The 7,228-nt window shown below is 37.9% G+C and overlaps 1 pseudogene; it reads right to left on the reverse strand.

Moving 5' to 3' along the window:
- Nucleotides 1–1,751: 1,751 nt before the first annotated feature.
- Nucleotides 1,752–2,018, reverse strand: LOC130868867 (ATP synthase subunit f, mitochondrial-like; annotated as a pseudogene).
- Between the last annotated feature and the right edge of the window lie 5,210 nt (nucleotides 2,019–7,228).

Consider the following 7,228-nt stretch of genomic DNA (forward strand, 5'->3'; position numbering starts at 1 on the left):
TAATGTCTCTGGAGACCTCTGTGTCCATATCACCCAATGGTATTTTTGTGATTGTTTTGAAATTCTTGCGACCACAGCCCTAAATAAATGCATCATGCTCTCTTGAGAATGATTACATCACCCACTTATACTTCCTCTTTCTGATTAAACTGTTGACTAAAGCAATTGTTTCAATAATGTATAAAAAGGGTTGCATAATAAACGTGCAGCATGCAGTGGCAATTGCTGCTTTTGCTCTGCATCCCCTGTGTCCTGTTTTTTTTGAGACCCTTACCCAGGGACCCTGATGCTCCAGATGTAGACTTGTACACTCAGTCAGTCTTTTCAAGTCTACCCTGTGAGGTGTGGGTTAGAATAGCACACTCATCCATTTCAAGTTGATTCTATGAGGTGTGAGTTAGACTAGAACACTTAGCCCTTTCAAGTTGATTTGTTGTGGTGTGGGTTAGACTAGAACACTCAGTCAACTTCCTTATTTCATTTGCAGTTTTATGGTATCTTTTTCAATTCTCTTCTCTCCTGTTATTAATTTTAAAACTATAATCCTGATACTTATCTTCTGGTGGAATCAAAACATGGAATCTTTGACTTGAATAATATTAAAACTAAGACTATCGGGCTGGAGAGATAGCTCAGAGTTCAAATCCCAGCAACCACATGGTGGTTCACAACCATCTGCAATGGGGTCTGGTGCCCTCTTCTGGCCTGAAGGCATACACAGAATATTGTATACATAATAAATAAATAAAATAAAAAATAAAACTAAGACTCTCATAAGAACCTTTGGGGAGGATTGAAGGGGGAGTGGAGAGACAGGGAGAGGAGCAGAAAAAAAATTGTAGAGCTTAATAAAAATCAATAAAAAATAAGACTGTCTCAGAAAGCACAATATTCCTCAAATTTATGTGGAAACTTATTACTTTAGCTTTTCTCATCTTCCTCCACCAGAGATGCGGCTTTATTGTATTAAATTTTTACAGATACATGATTTTGGTATCAGGTGTTTACTATTAAATTTTTATGTTCTACACAAATTAGATTATTTTCAGTTAATTTTACAAATCAAGGCTAATTATTCAAGAATATATTTCTTCTATTCTCCGAGCTCACATAGAGCAGAATTTCCAAGACTTTTCATGCACAGAAGCTGAAAAAAGCCAAGGGTCTGATGTCATTGTTGAATCTGTGTTCAGTAAGCCTGGGCTGAGTCTGATCTTGTATTCATGCAATAACAATACAGCTGGATGAAGGATTGCCTGGGTCACAGCCCTTTCTGCTAAGAATTTCCCCCTTTTATTCATGAAGAGTTTTTTCAACAGCTTCAAAATGAATTATGTGAGGGTGAAACTATGTTCAATAAAACCAGTTAGCAAGATCTGTCACAATTCAGACTTCATAGTTTTACAAGGTACAAAGAAAGAGACAGCTGTGGGCTTACTACTTTTTCAAATTCTGAAGATACATATTAGACTACAATCTGTAGAAGTAAAATTCTTTACGAAACTTTAAACATATAATTAATTCTTCTGTTATAGATTTGAAGATAGTTGTATTTATTTGAATGTTACTAGGAAGGTTTAAAAATCACAAACTACTACTCTTTTAGACTTTTTTTTCATGAACCAGTCAGTCACCTTTTATTGGACACTAGTTCTTAGGACATGAAGATCCAGCCAGAGTGAGTTCTTCATGGATGGGCGCAGGAGAGGCGCTTATGCTCGGGTGTGCAGTCCCCTCATAGTGACCCTTCTTCAGTGGTACTTGCGTCGCCGCTCATGTTTGAGTTTCTTTTAAGAAATGCAGTAGCTGAAAACCACATAGGCTGCCAGCACCATGTTAATTCCCGAGATGCTGCCTTTCCGCACAATGATGTACTTATTGTAATTCCGGTCATAACCTCTCTGAAAGGGTCCCACAATGCCACTGGGGGTGCAATTCCGCATCAATATTCAGCTTGGCAGTTCTCCAAGTTTAACCTCCATAAGCTTCTTCTCCTTCAGTGGCAGGAGCGGCTCCATCTTGCAGTCCCTGTGTCCACAAAACTAGACCTTGGTTTTGTAAATCAACTTAGTTTCATTGTTTATGAAACTCTCTGACTCCTTTTTGTTGGTGGAAATAAATATTACATCTGATTTTCTTCCACTTTACTTAAAAAATGTTTTTTACTTAACCATAATTGTAAAAGTTTACACAAAGAAATCTTCAGCTTTTGCTGTTTGCATTATCTATCATGCATAGGAAACAATATAATTTCCCATAATTTTTGATACATGAAATTTGTGTGAATTTTTTTACAGTTATTGTTTTATTTATCAAAATGAGAGTTGTCATTACTTTCAGAGACACTGTTTTTCTCTCAATATATAAAATAAGTCTGTGTTTTAAAATTTATTTATTAAGAATAATAAATAGGTGTTCACTCATACATAACTGCTCACACACTCAAATGTATGAACATACCGAGTTTTTCTTTTTTAAATTTATAATCCTAATTTTGTTGAGATAATTAGAAAAACAAAAATATATTACTACTTTCTATAGTTATTTGCAACTTATTATCCTGCCTCCAAAAATAAACATTCTCATTCCAGTTCTCTTTTTCTGAAAATATAACATATATTTTAATCATCATTACTCCTCTCATCTCATTTCTTTTTTTATTTTTATTTTTTTAATTAAAATTTTCACCTGCTCCCCATTTCCCATTTCCCTCCCCTCCTCCCAAATATTGCCCCCTACCCCCACTCTTCGCCCCCTATCCCAACTCCCCTTCTCCTCCCCCCCACAACATTCCCCCTCCCTCTCGATACTGAAGAGTAGTCCAAATTCCCTGGCCTGCAGGAAGATGAAGGTCTTCTATCTAGGTCCAGGAAGGAGAGCGACCAAACAGGCTAAGCTCCCACAAAGCCAGTTCATGTATTAGGATCTAAACCTAGTGCCATTGTCCATGGCTTCTCATCAGCCTTCATTGTCCGGCATACTGAGAGAGTGCAGTTTCAACCCATGCTTATTCAGTCCCAGACCAGCTGGACTTGGTGGGCTCCCAATAAATCAGTTCCAATGTCAGAGTGGGTGGATGCACCTCTCGAGGTCCTGACTTCCTTGCTCATATTCTCGCTCCTTCTGCTCCTCATTTGGACCTTAAGAGCTCAGACCGTTGCTCCAAATTGAGTCTCTGTCTCTACCTTGATCCATCGCCAGATGAAGGCTGTGAGGTGATATGTAAGATATTCATCAGTATAGGATAGGGTCATTCCAGGTTCCCTCTCCTCAGTTGCCCAAGGTACCAGCTGGGGACATCTCCCTGGACACCTGCGAGCCCCTCTAGAGTCAAGTCTCTTGCCAACCCTAAGATGGCTCCCTTAGTTAGGATATATACTTCGCTGCTCCCATATCCACCCTTCCTATATCCCAAAAATCCCAATCCCCTAAGCTCCTCACATCCTCCCCTTCTCACATTTCTCATCCCATTTCCCCTTTGCCCCATGCCACCTCACCCGCAAGTTCCCAGTTTTTGCCAGGCAATCTTGTCTACTTCCCCTATCCAGGCGGATGACTATATGATTTTCTTTGGGTGCACTTTCTTATTTAGATTCTCTAGGATCACAAGTTATATGCTCAATGTCCTTTATTTATGGCTAGAAACCAATTATGAGTGAGTACATCCCATGATCCTCTTTTTGGGTCTGGGATACCTCACTCAGGATAGTGTTTTCTATTTCCATGCATTTGCATGCAAAATTCGAGAAGTCATTGTTTTTTACCGCTGAGTAGTACTCTAATATGTATATATTCCACACTTTCTTCATCCATTCCTCCATTGAAGGACATCTAGGTTGTTTCCAGGTTCTGGATATTACAAAAAATGCTGCTATGAACATAGTTGAACAGATACTTTTGTCATATGATAGGGCATCTCTTGGGTATATTCCCAATAGTGGTATTACTGGATCTTGGGGTAGGTTGATCCCAAATTTCCTGAGAAATCGCCACACTGATTTCCAAAGTGGGTGCACAAGTTTGCATTCCCACCAGCAATGGATGGGTGTGCCCCTTTCTCCACAACCTCTCCAGCAAAGGCTATCATTGGTGTTTTTGATTTTAGCCATTCTGACAGGTGTAAGATGATATATCAAAGTTGCTTTAATTTGCATTTCCCTTATCGCTAAGGAGGTTCAGCATGACCTTATGTGTCTTTTGGCCATTTGAATTTCTTCTGTTGAGAATTCTCTGTTCAGTTCAGTGCTCCATTTTTTAATTGAGTTAATTAGCATTTTAAAGTCTAGTTTCTTGAGTTCTTTATATATTTTGGAGATCAGATCTGTGTCTGTTGCAGTGTTGCTGACAGTGTCCTTTGCTTTACAGAAGCTTCTCAGTTTCAGGAGGTCCCATTTATTCAATGTTGTCCTTAATGTCTGTGCTGCTGGGGTTATACATAGAAAGCGATCTCCTGTGCCCACATGTTGTAGAGTACTTGCCACTTCTTCTTCTTTCAGGTTGAGTGTGTTCAGACTGGTATTGAGGTTTATAATCAATTTGGACTTGAGTTTTGTGCATGGCGATAGATATGGATTTATTTTCATTTTTCTACAGGTTGACAACCAGTTCTGCCAGCACCATTTGTTGAAGATGCTCTCTTTCTTCCATTGAATACTTTTAGCCCATTTATTGAAAAACAGATGTTCATAGGCTTGTGGGTTAAAATCAGGGTCTTCTTCGTGATTCCATTGATCAACTTCTCTGTTTTTATGCCAATACCAAGCGGTTTTCAATACTGAAGCTCTGTAATAGAGTTTGAAGTCAGGGATGGTAATGCCTCCAGAAGTTCCATTATTGTATAAGATTGTTTTGGCTACCCTGGGTTTTTTGTTTTTCCATATAAAGATGATTAATGTACTCTCAAGATCTGTGAAGAATTTCGATGGGATTTTAATGGGGATTGCATTGAATCTATAAATTGCCCTAGGTAGAATTGCCATTTTTACTATGTTGATCCTCCCAATCCAAGAGCAAGGGAGATCCTTCCATTTTCTGATATCCTCCTCAATTTCTTTCTTTAAAGACTTAAAGTTCTTGTCAAATAGATCTTTCACTTCCTTTGTCAGAGTAACCCCAACATATTTTATGCTTTGTGGCTATCATGAAACGTTATGATTCTCTCTTTTCCCTCTCTGCTTCCTTATCCTTTGTGTATAGCAGTGCAACTGATTTTTTGGAATTGATCTTGTATCCTGTCACGCTACTAAAGGTGTTTATCAGCTGTAGGAGTTCTTTGCTGGAGTTTTTTGAGTTGCTTATGTACACTATCATATCATCTGCAAATAACGCAAGTTTAACTTCTTCCTTTCTAATTTGAATCCCTTTGATCCCCTCATGTTGTCTTATTGCTATCGCTAGAACTTCAAGCACTATATTGAAGAGGTATGGAGAGAGTGGACAGCCTTGTTGTTTTCCTGACTTTAGTGGGATGGCTTTAAGTTTCTCTCCATTTAATTTGATGTTAGCTGTCAGTTTGCTATAAATAGCTTTTATTATAGGTAGGTATCCCTAATCTCTCTAAGACTTTTATCATAAAGGGATGTTGAATTTTGACAAATGCTTTTTCAGCATCTAATGAAATGTCATATGGTTTTATTCTTTCAGTTTATTTATATGATGGATTACATTGATAGATTTATGTATGTTGAACCAATCCTGCATCCCTGTGATGAAGCCTACTTGATCATAATGGATAAGTTTCTAATGAGTTCTTGGATTCGGTTTGCCAGTATTTTATTGAGGATTTTCGCATCGATGTTCATGAATGAAATTGGCCTGTATTTCTCTTTCTTGGTTGGATCTTTGTGTGGTTTTGGTATCAGAGTAACTGCAGCTTCATAAAAGGAATTTGGCAATGATTTCACTGTTTCTATATTGTGAAATACATTAAGGAGTATAGGTATTAGGTCTTCTTGGAAGTTCTGGTAGAATTCTGCATTGAAACCGTCTGGAACTGGGCTTTTTCTAGTAGGGAGATTTTTTATAACAACTTCTAATTCTTCACGACTAACTTATCTATTTAGATTGTTCACCTGGTCCTGGTTTAACTTTGGTATGTGGTACTTATCTTAAAAAGTGTTCATTTCTTTTACATTTTCCAATTTTGTGGCATACACGCTTTTGTAGTTATCTAATGATTCTCTGAATTTCCTCTGTGTCTGTGGTTATGTCCCCCTTTTCATTTCTGCTCTTATTAATTTGAGTATTCTCTCTTTGCCATTTCATTAATGTGGATAGGGGTTGATCAATCTTGTTGATTTTCTCCAAGAACGGGCTTTTTGCTGCATTGATTTTTTGGATTTTGTTGATTTCAGCCCTCAGTTTGATTATTTCCAGTCTTCTACTCCTCCATGTGAGTCTGCTTCTTTTTTTTCTAGAGCTTTCAGGTGGGCTGTTAAGTCTCCAATGTATGCTTTCTCCGTTTTCTTAAAGTGGGCACTTAGTGCTATTAACGTTCCTCTTAGCACTGCGCACTTAGTGCTATTAGCGTTCCTCTTAGCACTACTTTCATAGTGTCCCATAGGTTTGAGTATGTTGAGTGTTTATTTTCATTGAATTCAAGAAAGACTTTAATTTTTTTCTTTATTTCTTTCTTGACCCAGGTGTGGTTCAGTAGTTGACTGTTCAGTTTCCATGAGTTTGTAGGCTTTCTGGGGGTAGCATTGTTGTTGAATTCTAACTTTAATCCATTTTGATCTGATAAGACACAGGTCGTTACTAATATTTTTCTGTAACTGTGGAAGTTTGCTTTGTTACCCAGTATGTGGTCAATTTTCGAGAAGGTTCCATGAGCTGCAGAGAAGAAGGTATATTCTTTCCTATTTGGGTGGAATGTTCTATAGATGTCTGTTAAGTCCATTTGATTCATTACCTCCCTTAATCCTCTTATTTCTCTGTTAGGTTTCTTTCTGATTGACCTGTTCATTGGTGAGAGAGGAGTGTTGAAATCTCCTGCTATTACTGTGTGTAGTTTGATAACTGCCTTGAGTTCTAGTAATATTTCTTTTACATAGGTGTGTGCTTTTATATTAGGGACATAGATATTCAGGATTGAGACTTCTTCCTGATGAATTGTTCCTGTTATGAGGAGAAAATGTCCCTCTCCATCTCTTCTGGTTGATTTTAGTTTGAAGTCAACTTTGTTAGAAATTAATATGGCCACACCTGCTTGTTTCTTATGTCCATTTGC

This window comes from Chionomys nivalis, chromosome Y, assembly GCF_950005125.1.
Source record: "Chionomys nivalis chromosome Y, mChiNiv1.1, whole genome shotgun sequence".
Taxonomy (NCBI): Eukaryota; Metazoa; Chordata; class Mammalia; order Rodentia; family Cricetidae; genus Chionomys; species Chionomys nivalis.